This window comes from Lutra lutra, chromosome 10 (genome assembly GCF_902655055.1).
Source record: "Lutra lutra chromosome 10, mLutLut1.2, whole genome shotgun sequence".
NCBI classification, from domain to species: Eukaryota; Metazoa; Chordata; class Mammalia; order Carnivora; family Mustelidae; genus Lutra; species Lutra lutra.
Window position 1 is genome coordinate 7,760,652 of NC_062287.1, and position 20,377 is coordinate 7,781,028.

Here is a 20,377-nt window from a genome sequence, read left to right on the forward strand (position 1 = left end):
CAAAACATGGTCCAGGGATTCCTGGGGGTCCCAGATATTCTTTTAGCAAAGTCCCCAAGACACTTTTAAGGGGTTTGTAAGATTACATTCTCTTTCTAACAGTACTGTGACATCATTTGCCCTTTTTACTCTCATTGTGTCACCAGTGTTTTAGAGGCTACACGATATGTTATGTCACCAAAAGATTGAATGGAGGAGATACAGGAAATCAGCTGTCTTCCTTTAAGGCAGGCTTTAGAGACATTTGCAAAAATGTATAATAATGTTATTTTTCTCACTATAATTTTTTTGTTTTGGAAATATAGTTATTTTTCATGAGTGTTATTTGAGATAACATGTAATTGGTTTATTACTGGGATCTTAAAATGAATTAATAAAATATTTTAAAATTTTCATAGTTCTGATATGGTAAATGTTGATAGTTACAACCCACATAATCAAAAACTCTTGAGTTCTCAGTAATTTTTAAGAGCATAAGGAGTCCTGAGTCCAAAATGTGTGAAAATCACTGGATTTGGTACATTATGGTCCATGCAATATAGAGTATTATGCAGTCATCAAAAAATCACAGAAATGTATTTGTTGATAAGGAAGAATATTCATAATATATTAAGCGGCAAAAGGTTACAAAATGGTGTGCTATGTTACTAGATTCTTATTTAAAATGCATGTGCATATGAATAAAAGATGATTCTATTTTATGTTTATTTTGCTTGTATACATTTTCTGTCTTTAATGTGTAATTAACATGGATTACTTCAGTAATAAAAAAAATAAAATTGATTTTGAAAAAAATTTTGAAAAAAATTTACTAAGGCATTCATGGTTGCCTTATAGCAAATAATCTTGACCAAAGATGCATATTTCTTCATCATCTGACTGCAGTAGAGCAAATGGTTTGAAAACAGTACAAGCTAAATTCTGGGAAATTCTGCATTTTCTTGGGATGATGATTTGCAACGTTTTGAAATAACTTAACAGTGTTCACCTAAAATGACCTAGAAACTTGACAAAGCATTTAAAAACGGACTGAACCAAATTTTAATGTTCTGGAAATACACAGCATTATGAGGCTGGAACAAGTTGTTCACAGATTAGTTTCATGTCCTGCTCTGGGTCTTTATCTACTTCTTTCTTTCTTTCTTTTTTTTTTTTTTTTCTTTGCACTTAATACTACAAGATGGTAGCCTGTATTATTCTCTAATGGTATACTGTGTCTCCATTTTGTAACCAGAATGAGACTGTGTTATCTTTCAGAGCAAGGACTGGGTCTTAAAGTTCTTTTGCAACAATTATCATGGTACCCAACTGAGAGAGTTCAATATGGAGGAGGCACTAAGTAAACCCTTGAAAGATTGAAATGTTTCATCTTTCTTTCAGACTTTCTGACTAATTCATTCTTATTTCACATGAAAATCCTAAAAGGACTTCTTTACTATATTATAAGTGTAGAAGGAGCTGGAGAATTCTTAATACCAAAATGTTTAGTTATTCCTGCAGCTTAAGAAAGCTAAGCTTCTCTTCTGCAATCAGACATAGATGTTTACTACTTAAAAACAAAACAAAACTTTCTCACTGATTTAGTGTCTGACAGGTCGTCACACTCTATGGTGCTAATTGCCTTATTTATGTCTGTTTTTTTCCATTTGAAACAGAAGTACCAAAGCACATGACGACCCGACTGAAGGATGGCTAATTTTCTGTATTAGCTGCCATGCTCTGATGATGTCTAGAAGAGAGGGGAGTGAGGCAGAAGCTGCTGGACTATCTCCCACAGGTACAGCCCATGTTCTGACAAGGCATTGACAGTGGACATAAGAGGTGGGGCCAGTTTCCAAGTCTAGATGGCGTTTTTTGGTTGGAAAAACAGAGTTTGTTAATGGCTTGGTGTGAGGAAGAAGGAGCATTTGAGGGTGAAACAAAGATTTCTAGCTTGGGGACAGGAGATTGGAAAGGCCATCTATAGAGTCAATGACAGAAGGCCTGATGAGAATCTGGATATAATGGATTCAGGTAAAGACACAATAAATGTGAGTTCAGTCTGAGACTTCTGTGGTATGTGAGTACCTCATTTCTTTGAGTTTACTCTAAGGATAATATCCTTCTCCAGGCATTCCCCACGCTCAGTGTCCCCTGAACGTATTTACTCGGCTTGAGTGTCTACTTTCTTCATCTCTGAAACCTATTAGGAAGGTTCCAAATTATCTCCAGCTTCTTCCTATGGACATTGTCTTAGAAATAATATTAGAACATCTGTTTTTCTAACCCAGCATATGATTGGAGTATCTTCTATTTCCATCCGTATCAAAAGGGTTTAGATTGTGCTGAGATTATGGCCACCCTGAAGGCAGGAAACTCTCTCTCCTGACAATCTGTTTGAAAAACTTGAAAGCAAATAGATTCATATTCCAAATGAGGAGAGCTCTGTGTTGCTCTTGAGAACCTGGGGTGTGAGGATAAGCTCATGTTGTGATGGGCAGACCCCCAGAGTGAGGCTCTAAATAATCTGATTCATTGCAGTCGCTCTTCCCCTCATTAGCTGTGTAAATCCCTTAATCTCTCCAGGTCTCACTTCACTCAATTATAAAATTAAGGAGCATGATAATCTCAAAAAAACCCAAAATGATGCTTATAATAATCACCATAGTTAATATGTGTGTTGATTCCTTACTACGTGATAGGTATGGTGCTAAGCATATACATTATCTCACTTTCTTATCAGCTCTTCTTTGAGGTGGGTACTAGTTTCACTCTCAATTTACAGACAAGAAAACTGAGGCTCAGAGAATTTAAGCAAGGTGCCCAGGTTCGAAAGCTAGTAAGTGGTGCATCTAAATTCAAATCCAGATCCACCAAACTCCCAAGCCTTTGCCCTTATCCACTGGAGGACTGTTTCTCAGGGTCCCTACCATTCTTTCTAAAATTTTCAAATTTGAAACAACAACAAAATTATAGTAAGTAGGACCATGGTGATGTCTTCTCCCCTTGTCAAAATTGAACAAGACTGCTAGAGAGCCAAAGAGTCTTTAACAATGTGAACGAGGCCAATTTTTCATTTTAAGTAATCTTCTAACATGTTGGAAGCCTAGTCCTGTACCAAGGGGAAGATGGACACCGCTCCCATTCTTGTTAGCACTGAGGGCAGTCCAGGAATTGTAAAGGTGTTTCCTGGGCTCTTTATGGTGATCAGCTGCCAGTGTCCCTGCCTCCAGCTAGAGCTCATGATTCGTACAGAAGAGAGTACTGTGGACATGATGTAGACATCATGGCCCTGTTGGGAAGCTTGGGTGGATGCACTGATGACTGAGAGCTATTGCCTTGGGAACGTTCCTGAAGTGGGTCTAAGACATTGGTTGTAGTTAGTTGTCGGATGTTGGTTAATGACACCTGCTAGGGTGGAAGAGTCTAATGTCTGTGTCAGATCAGTAAGTTTAGAACTACAACACCCTCCCCCTCAATTAATTCAATCTCTAAGCACCTCCTAGGGGCCAGTCATGGCACTAGGTATTGAGGACGCGAAGCTGCACTAGACATCGAGTGTGCCCTCAGGAGCTGCGGGGAGGAGAGAGACACACCAAAAATACAGCTCTGCTGGGGAAGCACAGTTCACTGAGCACACGGAGTAGGCTGAACCTAAAATAATATCAAGGAGGAGTTAAATTTATGGTTGAAGGTCCCTAAATAGAGGTTCTGCGTTCCTTTTCTGGATACTCATCACTGAACTAGATACAAATCCAGCATAGCGATTTTTAGGCTGCTATCTAACAGAGAAGCTAATCGACAGACGCAGCTGGAAAATGAAACTATGCCATCAAAACAGGGAAGACTCTTCAGGGTCTTATGAGTGTCAATTGAAGGCTTTCTTTTTTTTTTTTAATTTTTTTATTTTTTTCAGCATAACAGTATTCATTATTTTTGCACCACACCCAGTGCTCCATGCAATCCGTGCCCTCTACAATACCCACCACCTGGTGCCCCCAACCTCCCACCCCCCACCCCTTCAAAATTCTCAGATCGTTTTTCAGAGTCCATAGTCTCTCATGGTTCACCTCCCCTTCAATTTCCCTCAACTCCCTTCTCCTCTCCATCTCCCCTTGTCCTCCATGCTATTTGTTATGCTCCACAATTTGAAGGCTTTCTTATTAAGAGCTACGTATTTTCAGAAATTAGGTCACAAAAATTTGGGATTTTTAATATAACGGGACTGTAGAAATAGAATGCAGGATTGCACTACCTTGGACTTGTCATTCAGTCTGCTACAATGTGTAGCAGTCCCAGACAGTTCCAGGTAGGCCTGAGGACTTGGCTCTGCAAATCAGTTAGGGACCCAGGTTCATGGAGGTTCCACCATCTTTAATACATAGTTTCCATCATTGCTCCAGACATAGACATCTAGCCAGCGTGAGGGGGAAGAGCCCAGAGAATATTATGTAAGAAGATTTTATAGGGTAGGCTGTCTAGAAAGTGGTGCATATCACCTCTGGACATATTTAGTCTCTGGGGTATTGCTAAGAGGCCACAGGCAGCTGGGAAAGGCAATTCAGCTGTGACTCCAGGAAGAAGAGGAGATGGTTTGGTAAATAGTGAACAGTTTTTGCCACAGCCATAGATGGGGATGGGACAAGTAAGCCAAACATGTCTTCTGGAGACCCAACCTGAAAGAATAAAAAGTTGGAAGGAAGAGAACAAGATAATCTCTACTGAAACAGTTTAAGTTCTCCTACACCTCTCACAGGGAATAAGGCTGAGTCACAAAGCAGCAGACACGTCCAGATTTTCCAATTGGATTTCACAGAGTGAAGTCAGCTAGCTATGTGTGTGTCTATTTGCAGATTTACACTTTTAGTGTGAACTATGAGTATTATTCTGATTATTATCCTTCTTATTATGACATCATAAGCAAATGTCATTCATCTCTGAATAATAATAATAATAGCTATTATATATTGAGCTGTCATTGGGCAAATTGAGTTTTCTCAATGAAACTATCAAGTACCATGCAGTCTTGGTGATCACAGCTTTGTGGTAAAGCTTGAAATTGGGCAACGTGATGCCCCCAGTTTTGTTTTTCTTTTGCAACATTTCCTCAGCAGTTTGGGGTCTCTTCTGATTCCATACAAATTTTAGGATTGTTTGCTCCAGCTCTTTGAAAAATGCCGGTGGAATTTTGATCGGAATGGCATTGAAAGTATAGATTGCTCTAGGCAGTATAGATATTTTAACAATGTTTATTCAAGTAGCTGCTATTATTATAAGAATTTTATAGATGAGGAATTACAGACTTAGAAAAGTTGCATAATGAGCAGTTAATATAAATCAGGTAGTGTTACTCTCTTAAAATTTTAGTGGTTTCCTAATGTGATTAGAATAATCCAACCTCCTTACTTTGGTGTACACATCTTCTATAATATGGCCCACCTTTATTTTTTAATTTCTTCTCTTCTTCTTTATGCTCCAGTCTCAGGGGGCTTATTTTTGTTTGAAACCCCAAATTCATCTTGCTTTAGAACCTCTGGACTTACTATTCTCTTGGCCCTAGATTTCTCAAATGTCTAGATTGTTTTTGTTAATCAGGTTGCAGGTCAAATCTGATCTCTTGAAAGAGACCTTCCCTGATGATGCTATTTAAATTAGCATGTTTGTTCCCTGGCACAGAGGGCACTTATTAAATATTGCTGAATGAAAACAGAAAAGAGTAATTCAAACCCAGTTATAAGTTAGCAAGAGGTAGAGCTGGTATTCCAGGTGTTCTTTCTTATGTTAAAAGCAGCTTGTGATCGTCTACTATGAAGTCCAAGGGCATTGAGTACACACTGTCGGTTGAACCCAGCAGCTATGTTTTCAGAGACTAAAGACAAGAACTTGATAGATTTCAGCTCTCATTAGTGACCTCTGGTAAGGATGCCCCATTTGTGGTTTTGTCATTTGTGACTGTCTGCACAACCTTCCAAGTCTGAGTTTCTCTGTCTATGAAAAGGGGTAAAATTCCACTTACCTCATCTTGTTCTTGTGAGGATTACGTGAGATAAGCAGTGAAAACTTCTCTGGAGACTCTAAAACATGATATGAAGATCTATTTTTGCAAGAAAGGAAAAGAAATACATGTTTTCTTTCTCAGTCCTTTCCGTGGAGTGTTGTATGTAGCAGGAAGTAGTGGTGGGAGGAGGGGCAGGTGGGAGGTGAGGCCCTGAGCTCTCTTTGGCCAGCTGGGACAATGACATTCCCCACCTTCACACTGAGGATGGGACCTGAGTCCAGGCCCGTCATAGTGCTTACATTAGCAGAGACTGGGAGCAGTTTCTAGGGGATAAATGTGCTCAAGTGAAAATTACTTTCTCTGAGAACGTGACCCCACCAGTGATTCACTCTGTAGTTGGAAGAGGCCTCCATGTCCCAGAGTGCACACATAATCACCCTCAGTAGGGCTATGTGATGGGGAATGTAGATAATTGCATTCTGTGACACCAGCTTCCAGTTTACCACCACACAGCTTCAAGTGAGTTTGTAGCAGCAGTAATGGCATTACAGGATGGATGAGATTTTGCCAGATTTCTCTAGTGATTCTCTGAAGACTTCAATATACCGAATTGTCTTCGCTACTCTTTTACAAGTTCGAGAATACACAAGCAAGATGATTAATTTCTGCTTTAAATAGATGCCTAACCTGTTTTCCTGTGTGTTAAGGAGGAGCGGGCAGTGCCCTTAGTGATTTTGTCCAATTGCTCATTCTACAAAGGACACAATGAGGTGCTTGTCTAAGCTCAGGAAGCTCTTTTGTGGCAGAGTTGGGACTAAACCTCAAGTCCTCTGACTCTCAGAGTGGTGCTCTGGCCACAACATACATTCAACTAAATAAATGTTGGAAAACAGTTACTTTTTGAGCTTTGGACTTGTTCCCTTATTTGTCCCATGTTACCTGCTACTCTGCGGTTTAACACCTGCTAGAAAGTATACAGATCTCTGTCTTGTAAGCCTCCGTGTTGTTCTCTTTCTTAAATCATCACAGATAGAGAGGTTTGCCTGAGGAAAGGTCCAGAAGTCTTTGGGAGCTATTGAAGAGCTGGGGAGCTTGGAATCTAAGTGGGAAATATTCTAAGTCTCTTCTAGAAGAGCTTTTCAGCTAAAAGAAGACATTACAATTTAAAGACTGACTTCGTATCTTCTGAGTTAATGGAATTTCTAAATTATTTACTGTGTAGACCCTTTTCTCCCTCATGAATTAAGAAGCTCGTAAATTTTTTCAATTAAAAAATTTTAATTACGGGGCGCCTGGGTGGCTCAGTGGGTTAAGCCGCTGCCTTCGGCTCAGGTCATGATCCCAGGTCCTGGGTTCGAGCCCCACATCGGGCTTTCTGCTCGGCAGGAAGCCTGCTTCCTCCTCTCTCTCTCTGCCTGCCTCTCTGCCTACTTGTGATTTCTCTCTGTCAAATAAATAAATAAAATCTTTAAAAAAAATTTAATTACGGTAAAATACACATAACATAAAATTCACCATTTGAAGTTTACAATTCAGTAGGGCTAATTATATTCACCTTGTTGTGCAACCAACATCCAGAATGCCTTCTTATTGCAAAACTGAAAGTCCATACCCATTAAATGACAGCTCTGCATTTCTCCCTCTCCCCAGCCCCTGGCAACGACCATTCTACTGTCTCCATGAATTTGACTGCTCTAGATACCTCATTTAAGTGGAGTCATAGAGTAGTTGTCTTTTTGAACTAGCTTATTTCACTTAACATGACTTTAAGATCCATACATGTCATAGCACTTGACAGAATTACCTCCCTGAAACTGGATAATATTCCGTTGTCTGTATATAACACATTTTATTTATCCATTCATTTATTGATGGATACTTGGATTCCTTTCACCTCCTGACTGTTGTAAATAATGGCTTCTATGAATGTGTGTGTGTGAATATCTCTTCAAGATATATACTTGGGTATTTACTCAGAAGTGGAATTGTGGGGTCATAGTTAACTATTTTATTTTTTTGAGGAACTGCTATACTGTTTCCCACAGTGGCTGTACCACTTCACATTCCCAGCAGTGCACAAAGGTTCCGATTTCTCCACATCCCTACAATACTTATTTTATGGTTTGTTTGTTTGTTTGTTTGTTTTTGCAAGTAGACATCATGAGAGTATGAGGTATCTCACTGTGATTCTTACTGTATTTCCCTAAGGATTACTGGTGCTGAACATCTTCTCATATGCTTGTTGGCCATTTGTGTATCATACTAGAGAAACACAACTAGAGTCTTGGGCTCATTAATATTTACTTATTTGTTTGTTTGTTTATTTGACATTGACTTGTAGGAATCCTTCTTTTTTAAAGATTTATTTTATTTATTTTAGGGAAACAGGGAGAGCAGAAGGAGAGGGAGAGATGGAGAGAGGGAAGGAGAAAGAGGGAGAGAGAAAGAGACCCCCAAGCAGATTCCCTGCTGAGCATGGATCCTGACACTGGGCTCAATTTCACAACCCTGAGACCATAACCTGAGCTGAAATTGAGAGTCAGATGCTTAAGCGATGAGCCACTCAGGTGCCCCATATTTGTAGGAGTTCTTTATGTACTCTGGATTTTAACCCCTTAGCAGACATGATTTGCAAATATTTTTCCCATTCTGTAGGTTGCCCTTTAAGTCTGCTGATTGTGTCCCTTTGATGCACAGAAACTTTCTTTTTTGTGTGTATAGTCCATTTTGTCTACTGTTTTCTTTTGTTGCCTATATTTTTGGTGTTATATCTAAGAAATCATTGCCAAATCCAATGTCATGAAGATTTTCTTATGTTTTTTTCTAGGAGCCTTACAGTTTTAACTCTTACACTTAGGTCTTTCACCAATTTTGAGTTAATTTTTGTCAACATAAGGTAAGGGTCTACATTTACTCTTTTGCATGTGGATCTCCAGTTTTTCTAAAACCATGTGTTGAAAAGACTGCCCTCTCTCTGTTGAATAGCTTTGGCGCCCTTGTGGAAAATCATTTGACCATATATGCAAGTGTTCATTTCTGGACTCTCTGTTCTGTCCAGTTGGTCTATATGTCTGTCTTAGGCCAGCACCACACTGTTTTGATTGTGGTAGCTTTGTAATAAGTTTTGAAATCAGGAATTGTGAGGCCTCCAACTTTACTCTTCTTTTTCAAGATTGTTTCTGTCCCTTCAAAGTCCCTTGAGATTCAACACAAATCTTAGGATGGATTTTTTTCTATTTCTACAAAAAATGCTGCTAGGATTTTGGCAGAGATTGCACTAAACCTATAGATTGCTTTGGGTAATAATGACATATGAGCAATATTAAATCTTCCAGTCCATGAAAATGGGCTGTTTTCCTATTTGTGTGTATTACATTTCTTTCAGCATTTTTTGGGTAGTTTTCATTGTGCAAGTCTTTTGCCTCCTGAGTTAAATTTATTTCAGATATTTCTGTGCATGTGTGTGTGCTATTATAAATGGGATTGTTTTCCTTTTGGATTGTTTATTGTTAGTATGTAGAAATACAAATAATTTTTAATGTTGATTTTGTGTCTTGTGACTTCACTCAGTTTTTTAGTTATAACAGTATTTCTGTGGAATCTTTTGGGTCTTCTACCTATGAGATCATGGTGTTTGCAAACAGAGATCCTTTTATTTCTTCCTTTTCAATTTGCACACCATATATATTTTTTTATTTGTTTGTTGCCTAATTGCTAAGTCTGGAACTTCTAGTACTGTGTTGAATAGGAGAGGTGAAAGTGAGCATCTTCTTACTGAATAATACAATTATCCTGTGTCAAAGGAACCAGCAATATATAGGAAATTGACTTCAAAGGTGAACTTTGACTCTTGCATTGCTTTGCACTCCCCTGTGTGTGCTCCAGCAGGGACAGTGACCTAGGCCACAATCACATTCAACAAATATTCATGGATGAAAAAGGCCCTGAAGATTTAGAGAACAAGACAACAAAGTCCCTGCTTTTGTGGGGCTGACAGTCTAGTTTGGGTGAAAGTGTATTTGAGGAATAAACTATGATCAAATAAACAATAAGAAAAATTTTGAAAGTGATAAGTCCTGTAGAGAACATGCAACAGGACTGATGGAAAGATAATGACTTGGAGATAGTTAAGGCCATTGTGTTTGAAGAAGTGACACTTGAGCCATGATGTAAATGAGCCATGTTAAGACCCAGAGGCAGTGTTCTAGACAAAGGAACCACAAGTGTGTGAGTCTATGGCAGGACTAAGTTTGTCATGCTCAAGCAAGTGAAAAAAGGCCAGTGAGGTTGAGCAGAGTGAGCAAGGACAAAGTTACAGAAGATGAAGTCAGAGACGTTGGCTGGAGCCAAATCCTAGAGGCCATCTTGGCACAAGGGAAGGATTTATTCTTTGATGATGTTGTCTACATTTTAAAGGCATTGTTCATCTATGTGCTGCTATGCAGATAATGGGCATGAGGATAATGGGCTATCTCCACATGGCTCTCACACATTCTCTTGCATAGTCTTTGTCCCCCATTGAGCACAGGAATTCCCTACACCAGGCAGAGGCTTGTCTTTCATTCTCATACCAGGTACCAGCCAGCTTTTGAGGACTGCAGGGTACTGGGAGAAGAGTGGAAACAGAGACGGTGAAGAGAAAGAACCACTACTCAATTTTCAGACTTTGAGACTTTGTTTGAGTAGAGGTGAAAGTATAGTGGACACCATCAGTACCTTGTCCATATGCCGTCTGTCTGCACCACCGTGTGCGTTCCAAGGACATCATGGACTCACCTTGCCTGAAGGCTGGCCAGAACTGCTGGGGGAGATGTTCCCCTGGAAGCAGCCCTCTGCCAATGGCCAGATGGGAGATGCAAGATAAATATTCGAATTCCCTTGCCCTTCACATGGGATAGCTCAGATGTGTTCTACATGTTTTATGGTTTTCCAGAATTCCCCAGCAGGACTGAGCCCCAGTTGTCCACAGAAGAATCTTGCTTGATAGTGCACTGTTTATTAGCCTCCACTCTCTCCCATTTGCTACACTGCTGGAGCTCATATTCTTGTCTCAGACTCTGCTTCTGGGGTAACCTGCCATATGAGAGAGGATATCTGACCTAAATCCTGATGATTAGGCACTGGCTGTTGGGATCATGTCAGAGGATGCATTTATTGAGTGCGTCCTGTACATTTTTCTATGGACTTCAAGACATAGGAAGCAACATGAAAGCTTTAACTTGTGAATAGATTTTGTATATTATGAACTGCTCCTGCAGACTGGATAGAAGCAAGCAAGATGAAATCAATCATCTTTGCATTTTGCTCAGTTTGTATCTCTAGCATTTAATTCGCTGGTTCTAGTAGACACTCGAGAAATACTTACTGGATGAGTGAGGTAGAAAATATGGCAAATATCCAGGGATGAGATGAAATGTACGTACATTTTTATTTCTTAGATTCTTGGAAAGCCCAAGGTAGTGGATAACCTTCCTTGATTCTCTTTCATTTTATCTCTCTGTGCCCAAATTACAGCTGGGAATTGGGAATGAGGTGTGTGTTGGCACTGTGACATTCACTTAGTTTTTCTCTGTTAATTTATCTGAGCTTAACTTTTATTTAACTAATTCAAATATTATCCAGCACCGACTAAGTGTCAGGCACTCTTGCCGAGAACATGGAGATACATGGGCTAGCAAAGAGACAGAATCCCTTCCCTCTTGGAACATAAATGTTGTTGGGGATAGAGATACTGCAAAAATTATTACATGAGCCAATTTTAATTATAATTGTATTAAGTACTATAAAGTAAATGTACAGTATATCATGGAGCATATAACTAGAGACCTAATGTAGTCCAGAAATCTAGAGAAAGTTCATTTGAGAAAGTGACATTTAAATTGAAACTTATAAAGTAAAATGATTGAATTAAATATTTGGCGATTTCCTCTTTGGCTTTGAAATCCTGTGGTCATATACCACTTTAAACACTGTTTAAATTCTTATGCCAATCTCTGGGACAGTGCTGGGTTGTGGCTCTAAGTCATGAAGCCAACTTCTTGCCCTCCAGATGACTCTGTGACAAGAGGCACACAGGTTCCTTGCCCAGATTACCCAACACAGTTCCCTGCAAGAAGATCTTGAGGATTTTAAAGACACAAGGTCATGATATATCTGTACTTGTTCCACCAGTTTTTCTAACTTCCTGTATGCTCATTCTTTTTGGCCTGTTTTGCCTCTTCTGTTAACCCATCAATATATCTCTAGTTTGATACTGAAGGGACCTTACTGAGGACAGATGCACACTTTTGGAGATGGAGACAAATAAGATTTGGAATTTGAAAGAATAGGTTCAGATAATTCTCATGTACAGGTTCCAGGTATTGGTGAAGATTCAAAAAGCAATAGAATATGTCATTTTTCTGGGTTCTCCTTGTGTGTGTGGCCCAATCACTCTTACAGTATTTATCTTCGTCCTGAGGACACTATATTCTCCAGCTGTAGACACAGCTCTTCTAGGTCTGTTCCTCTCTACAACTAGGCAGTGCAGCCTAGAAGTACCGTCCAATAATTGTGAATCTTCATGGCAGTTTAGTATGAAATCTTGGAAGAATAAGGTATCTTAATCCAACTTTTCACTGATTTTCAAATTTTCCTTACAATTTGCTGATTAACCAGTGTTTCAATAAGCCAATACAGAAAGCTCATTGCCTCCTAAGGCAAGTGACACATTCCAGTTTTTTTAAATTTTTATTTATTTTTTTAAATTTCTCTTCAGTGTTCCAGAACATTGTTTATACATCACACCCAGTGCTCCATGCAATACATGCCCTCCATAATACCCACCACCAACTCACCCAACTTCCTACCCCCTCTCCCCTCCAAAACCCTCAGTTTATTTCTCAGAGTCCACAGTCTCTCAGGGTTCATCTTCCCCTCCAATTTCCCCAAACTCACATCTCCTCTTCATCTCCTCATGTCCTCCGTGTTATTCCTTATATTCCACAAATAAGCAAAACCATATGACTCTCTCTGCTTGACTTATTTCACTTAACATAATCTCTTCTAGTCCTATCCATGTTGATGCAAAAGTTGGGTATTTATCCTTTCTGATGGAGGCATAATACTTCACAATATATATGGACCACATCTTCTTTATCCATTCGTCTGTTGAAGGGCATCTTGGTTCTTTACACAGTTTGGCGACTGTAGCCATTGCTGCTATGAATATTGGGGTACAGATGGCCCTTCTTTTCACTACATCTATATCCTTGGGGCAAATACCCAGTAGTGCAATTGCAGGGTTATAGTGTAGCTCTATATTTAATTTCTTAAGGAATGTCCACATTGTTTTCCAAAGTGGCTGCACCAACTTGCATTCCCACCAACAGTGTAAGAGGGTTCCCCTTTCTCCACATCCTCTCCAACACATGTTTACTGTCTTGTTAATTTTGGCCATTCTAACTGGTGTAAGGTGGTACCTCAATGTGGTTTTGATTTGAATCTCCCTGATGGCTAGTGATGATGAACATTTTTTCATGTGTCTGTTAGCCATTTGTATGTCTTCATTGGAGAAGAGTCTGTTCATGTCTTCTGCCCATTTTTTGACATTACTATCTGTTTTGTATGTGCTGAGTTTGAGGAGTCCTTTATAGATCTTGGATATCAGCCCTTCGTCTATAGTGGCATTTGTGAATATCTTCTCCCATTCTATGGGTTGCCTCTTTGTTTTGTTGACTATTTCCTTTACTGTGCAGAAGCTTTTGATCTTGATGAAGTCCCAAAAGTTCATTTTCACTTTTGTTTCCTTTGCCTTTGGAGACATGTCTTGAAAGATGTTGCTGTGGCCGATGTCAAAGAGATTACTGCCTATGTTCTCCTCTAGGATTCTGATGGATTCCTGCCTCACGTTGAGGTCTTCTTTCCATTTTGAGTTTATCTTTGTGTGTGGTATAAGAAAATGGTCAAGTTTCATTCTTCTACACATAGCTGTCCAATTTTCCCAGCACCATTTATTGAAGAGACTCTCTTTTCTCCACTGTGTATCTTTTCCTGCTTTGTTGAAGATTATTTGACCATAAAGTTGAGGGTCCATATCTGGGCTCTCTGTTCCACTGGTCTATGTGTCTGTTTTTGTGCCAGTACCATGCTGTCTTGGTGATCACAGCTTTGTAGTAAAGCTTGAAATCAGGCAACGTGATGCTCCCAGTTTTGTTTTTCTCTTTCATCATTTCCTTAGCAATTCGGGGGGCTCTTCTGGTTCCATCCAGATTTTAGGATTGTTTGCTCCAGCTCTTTGAGAAACGCCAGTGGAATTTTTATCAGAATGGCATTGAAAGTATAGATTGCTCTAAGCAATATAGACATTTTAACAATGTTTATTCTTCCGATCCAGGAGCATGGAATGGTCTTTAATCTTTTTGTCTTCTTCAATTTCTTTCATGAGTGTTCTGTAGTTCCTCAAGGACAGATCCTTTACCTCTTTGGTTAGATTTATTCCCAGGTATCTTACGGTTCTTGGTGCTTTAGTGAATGGAATCGATTCTCTAATGTCCCTTTCTGTTTTTTCATTGTTAATGTATAAGAAAGCTACTGATTTCTGTACATTGATTTTGTATCCTGCCATAATACTGAATTGTTGTATGAGTTCTAGTAGTTTGGGGTAGAGTGTTTTGAGTTTTTCATATAAAGTATCATGTCATCTATGAAGAAAGAGAGTTGGACTTCTTCATTGCCAATTTGAATACCTTTTATTTCTTTTTGTTTTCTGATTGCTATTGCTAGGACTTCTAGTTCTATGTTGAACAAGAGTGGTGAGAGTGGGCATCCTTGTCGTGTTCCTGATCTCAGAGGGAAGGTTGTCAGCTTTTCCCCATTGAAGATGATATTTGCTGTGGGTTTTTCATAGATAGATTTTATGAAGTTGAGGAATGTTCCCCCTACCCCTATACTTTGAAGCTTTTTAATCAGGAATGGATGCTGTATCTTGTCCAGTCTTTGAATGGCTCTACCCATAGGCTTAACCAATATCTGTGTCCCTATAATGTATTTTCCATTGCTCCTGTTTATTCTCTGTACTCTGCTCAAACAGGTGTGGAGCTGGAATTTTGGGTAATTTTACATGTGGAATTTAAACAACACTGAAAGCGTCTCTTCCTTGGCATAGTGATGCATAGAACATACAACCCATCCATACAAATTGTGCAAATAGTAGCTGCCTGGCAAGTTAGAAAAATTCAATGAAAAGAAGAAAAACAAAATCAGAAATAAACACAAAATACCACAAGGCCAAAAACACCACCTCAATCACCAGAAAATGTGCTTTTTCACTGCAAATATTTTAAAAGGGCCTGTTTTCTACCCAACTACAAAGATGGGGAACCCTATATGTAATCTCCAGAGCAGACCAAAGCCATGGATGGTGAGCACCAAGCACAGTGTTTAATGGAGCCAAAGGGAGAAAGAGAAGTCCTATGTGGGTAGTAATTATGCTGAGTTACTTGTCCTTCTGGGGTCAGTGGTGCAAGCAGAATGAGAGGTACCCTTCCTAGGAGAGATATCTTGGGCGACTATCTTTTTAAAAGCAGCGGATTCTCCCTAACATCAGTAGGAGGAAAAGTATATGTTTAGTGAGAAATAATTAGCCATACCAAATATAGGACCTACTATACAAATGCTTGTACCTAAGAATGGCTGTCTACAGACTGAATGTACATTAAATATAACCATTAAAATAAAGTATAGAAATAGAGACAATAAGTGGCTATATATTAAGTATAGTTTAAGAAGTTTACTTTCTTGAGCAATCTAGCTCTTAGAGCTAGAGGGGAAATGTTTGCATTCCAACACCAGTTCTTAAAATTAACTTTTGACCCATAAAGCTATTCTGAGGATTGTGTTAATAGTTAGCATCTATGGGCCAATATCTTTACACCATCCCATTTAATCCTCAGCCATAAAAGGTAATATAATAATTTTCTCATTTTATAGGTATGGGAACTAGAGTTTTATGAAATTAAGCAGATTACTCTGGTTCACACAATCAGCAAGTGGCAGAACAAGACTTTGAGCTCAGGTTAGTGACTCAGAGTTCAGGCCGGGATTTCCTTCCATATCTGATTGTTGAATGAGTAGGGGGGGCAACAGGGAGGAAAGCAAGATGAGGTGGTGGACACTGTCTCTCTTGTAAGGACAAACTTGGATCTGAATAAAGTGGCATCTGAAAGGAGGCTTGAAGGACAAATAGAAATGAGGAAAAAAAAATCATGTCCTGGTGGGAGCTAGAAGACAGAAGACAGGAAAAGATGCTCTGGTCGGAGGGAACAGTATGTGTGAAGACCTGGAGGGATGAGAATGTATTTGGCAGTATGATAGGTCTGTGTAGATGGAGCATGTGTGAGGCTGGGGAGTGGAGAGGAGCGATGTGACAGACTGTACTTTCCAAAGATGGAGCGCCTCCTGTCCTACGTGCTCTCCTACTGCTTTTCCACACACATCCCCAATACCAAATGGGGTCTCATTCCCTCCCTCTGAATATTTAGGGCCTGTGACTCCCTTGTAACTGGTATCAAGTGAGGGAAGAGACACTAAGTGATTTCTGTGGTTAGGTTCCAAAAGGTGATGTGGCCTCTCCATTGTTAGCAAGGACATCTACCCTTGGAGCCCTGAACTGCTTTGTAGGAAGTCCAGTGACCCTAAGGTTGCCATGCTGTGAGGAAGTCTGGGCCCAGAGAGAAGCCATTTGTAGGTATTCTGACTGACAGACCCAGATGAGATCCCAGCCAACAGACATGTGACATCATGAGAGCTATCAACCAGACATATGAGTGGAGATACTTCCAGATGATTCCATTCATTCCCAAGTCCTCCCAGAGGAAGCCCCAGACATCATATGGCAGAAACAACAATCTTTGCTGTGGTCTAAGTTCCTGACCCAACCATTTGTTGTTCTATGCCACTAAATTTAGGGATGGCTTGCTATGCAGCCATGGTAACTGAAACAAGTGGTTGTATTGTGCAAGGAGCTGACTAAATATGTCTGCAGTTCAGAAGAGAGATGCAGGCTAGAAATGTAGCCCTCTGAGTTTTCTACATTGTGGATGATGGCTGAAGCCCTAAGAAGACATGGGGTAATCCAGGGCAGCGTGCAGAATTACAAGAGAAGAGCGTTAGGAATGTCACTCTGGGACATAGCAACATTGAATGTTGAAGGACAAGGAAAAAGGAAGAATCCAAAAGGAGGCATCAGAGGAAGGAGCAACACCATGAGAAAGGGTGCTTAAGAAAGGCAAAGGATGAGCAGATTTCGGAAGACATGCAGGGATCGGCACTCTCAGCTGCTGTGGAGAGAGCACTGCAGCTAGTTTAACAATAAACAGGTGTCCTCCTTCCAGACCATTTCTGGAGGGAAGCGAGGATGAACAGTGGACTGAGGTGTGGTGAAGAGCCGTAGCTTGGATGGTAGTTACTTAAGAAAGATTTGTTGAATGAATCTGAAGTGGAATGCAGTAGAGACACACTGGTTATGCTGGAAGAAGAGAGAAGTAGCTGACAGAGCATGGAGAGCCAGTGAGTCTTGGTGAGCAGGAGGGGAAGAGAAGATAGTTCAGCATTTGTGATGGAACTGCAGCACAAGGCTCTTCCAGCAGCTGTCCCTTGCTGCCCTTGACCCGCATCAGGCGCTGGGGTGACCCTTGTCTGGAGCCTGTAACTCGTACCACACAGTGGCCAGAGCTGCTCTCAAGCTCCACGCGGGGGCTCTTTCCACCACATGGCAGCACAGCCTGGATGACAGTGGCATGGCCATGTTGCCAACACTTCCCAGAATATGCAAGTCTTTTGTTTAATAAGTGGATGGAGGGTGGGGGAGGGAGAGAGCAGTCAGCCAGGTCATAAACTGTGGTTTATATACAAGTGCCATGGAAAAAGTTAAGAACATCTTTTATCCTGACAGCACCTTCATTCTTCCAAAAGCCCATAACACTTTATAATTCAGATTTGTTCCCCAGATCACCCAATCCAGCAGAAACATGCCATTTCCTTTGTGAGTCTACTGAAGAGGTCAGAAGAAGAGAGGAGGGAGACAGGGTAGTCTTTTCCAGACAATTAATATTCTGATTTTTCGCTTACACCCAGGTGTAACCAAAGACCTAGCTGTTTCACCACAGTAGAAAGGTTTTTCACTGACTTTATAGTTTCTGTTTTACATTGTCAATTTAAGCTGGTTTTGAGATAAATTTGCCTGCCACAGGTTCTTGACAAGTGGTTTAGGAATGAGTTATGCCAAAAATCTGTTATTTACTAAGTGGGGAGAATCCTTGTCTAAATGTACATTGTAATACAGCATTAAAGGGATAGTACCATTGACCCATAAATAACGTAAGGGTAGGGGATGCCACCTCTGCCTGTGCCCTCAAAAATTTACATATAACGTCTGACTTCCCCAAAACTTAATTACTAATAGCCTACTGTGACCAGCAGCCTTACTGACAACGTAAAGAGTCAATTAACACACATGTTGTGTTATGTGTATTATTATATCATGTGTTCTTATGGTAAAGTGAGCTAGAGAAAAGGAAATGTTAAGAAAATCATAAGGAAAATACATTTATAGTACTCTATTGTATTTATCGAAAAAATTAAAACCCGTGTGTAAGTGGACCTGCGTGGTTCAAACCCGTGTTTTCCAGGCATCAACTGTATTTCAATTCTGCGGCCATTCAGGCCCCCTGGTTCTCTGTTGGGCTGAGATCTGTCCTGAGCTGGAGAAATTCTAGGTCAATGGAAAATTACGATTGCTTGAAGCAAGTTGGGGAAATGAGTGAATTATGGATCTTTGCCAACTCATGCACCTAAGAGGCCAACTCGGACTAACCAGGACAGCAAAAATCCTCTAAAAATGATCATTAAAGTACTCCTGCCTTACATTGGCTTGCCAGATATTGCAGGGGGATAGATTCCTTTGGGCTCTTAAATTCTGAAGCAGCTTCTTAGGAGAAATGGTTAGAATTTCCATTAACATCAAATAATCAACTTGTGCTAGAGAAGAATCAGCCTTTGAGTCTTCTCCGTGTTCTGGGACCTTGTTTGCTGATGAATGCTTACAGCTGGTGTCGTCACATTATGCCGTTGAAGCCAAATCAAGAAGCTGTCAAGAGCATGTGTTTCTCCTGCCAAATGAGACATAAATGTTTCCAAATTTGCTTCTCCACATCTCCCCAAATTTATTAACCAAAGAACAAAAGAGCAAAGGAACCAAAGAGGAAAAATACTTCAGAATGCTTTTTTTAATCCTTTCTTTTTTTCCTCTATTTTTAAATTTAAATTCAATTAGCCAACATATAGTACTTCATTAGTTTTGATATAATGTTCAATGATTCATTAGTTGAGTGTCAAATCCAGTGTTGATCATGTGCCCTCCTTAATGTCCATCACCCAGTTATCCCATCTCCCCACCCACCTCCCTTTCCACAACCCTCAGTTTGTTTCCTGGAGTCAAGAGTCTCTCATGGTTTGTCTCCCTTTCTGATTTCTTCCCATTCAGTTTTCCCTCCCTTCCACTATGATCCTCTGCACTATTTCTTATATTCTACATATGAGAGAAACCGCATGATAATTGTCTTTCTATGATTGATTCATCCATCCTACAGTTCATCCATGTCAGTGTAAATGGTAGGCATTCATCCTTTCTGATGGCTGAGTAATATTCCACTATATATGTAAACCACGTCTTCTTTATCCATTCATCTGTTGAGGGATATCTTGGCTCTTTCCATATTTTGGCTATTGTGGACATTGCTGATATGAATGTTGGGGTGCAGGTGCCTCTTCTTTTCACTACATCTGTATCTTTGGGGTAAATACCCAGGAGTGCAATTGCTGGGTCATAAGGTAGCTCTATTTTTAACTTCTTGAGGAACCTCCATACTGTTTTCCAGAGTGGCTGTACCAGCTTGCATTCCCACCAACAGTGTAAGAGAATTCTCCTTTCTCCACATCTTCGCCAGCATTTGTTTTTCCCTGTCTTATTAATTTTAACCATTCTGACTGGTGTGAGGTGGTATCTCATTGTGGTTTTGATTTGTATCTCCCTCAACTCTATGGTCAACTAATCTTTGACAAAGCAGGAAAGAATATCCAATGGAAAAAAGATAGTCTCTTTTTTTCATCCTTGCCATATTTCTTCCCATATGGACAATGGCTTCATTCAAGAGGAATATTAAAGTCAAGTCTAGGAGTTGTCACACTGGTCTCATCTACAGAATGTTTGGCTCCAAAATGGGCTCTGTTAGTTGCTCTGATGGGCTCAAATGGGCTCTAATTATTTGCACGTGTCAACTTGACTGAGCCGTGGGGTGCCTACATACCTGGTTAAACATTATTCTGGGGTGTCTCTGCAGAAGTGTTTCTGGATGAGATCAA

General features: G+C 40.0%; 1 long non-coding RNA gene across 2 annotated transcripts in view; it reads left to right on the plus strand.

Annotated features, from left to right (window-relative positions):
* LOC125078207 (uncharacterized) overlaps nucleotides 1-20,377 on the plus strand; it is a 170,074-nt gene that overhangs the window by 81,509 nt on the left and 68,188 nt on the right. Inside the window, exon 1 of one of the 2 annotated variants that reach the window (XR_007120824.1) lies at nucleotides 1,655-1,777. The exons of the other annotated variant lie outside the window; for it this stretch is intronic. This is a non-coding gene — a long non-coding RNA (uncharacterized LOC125078207). Of the gene's footprint in view, nucleotides 1-1,654; nucleotides 1,778-20,377 lie in introns of those variants that run through there. 2 annotated transcript variants of the gene reach the window in all.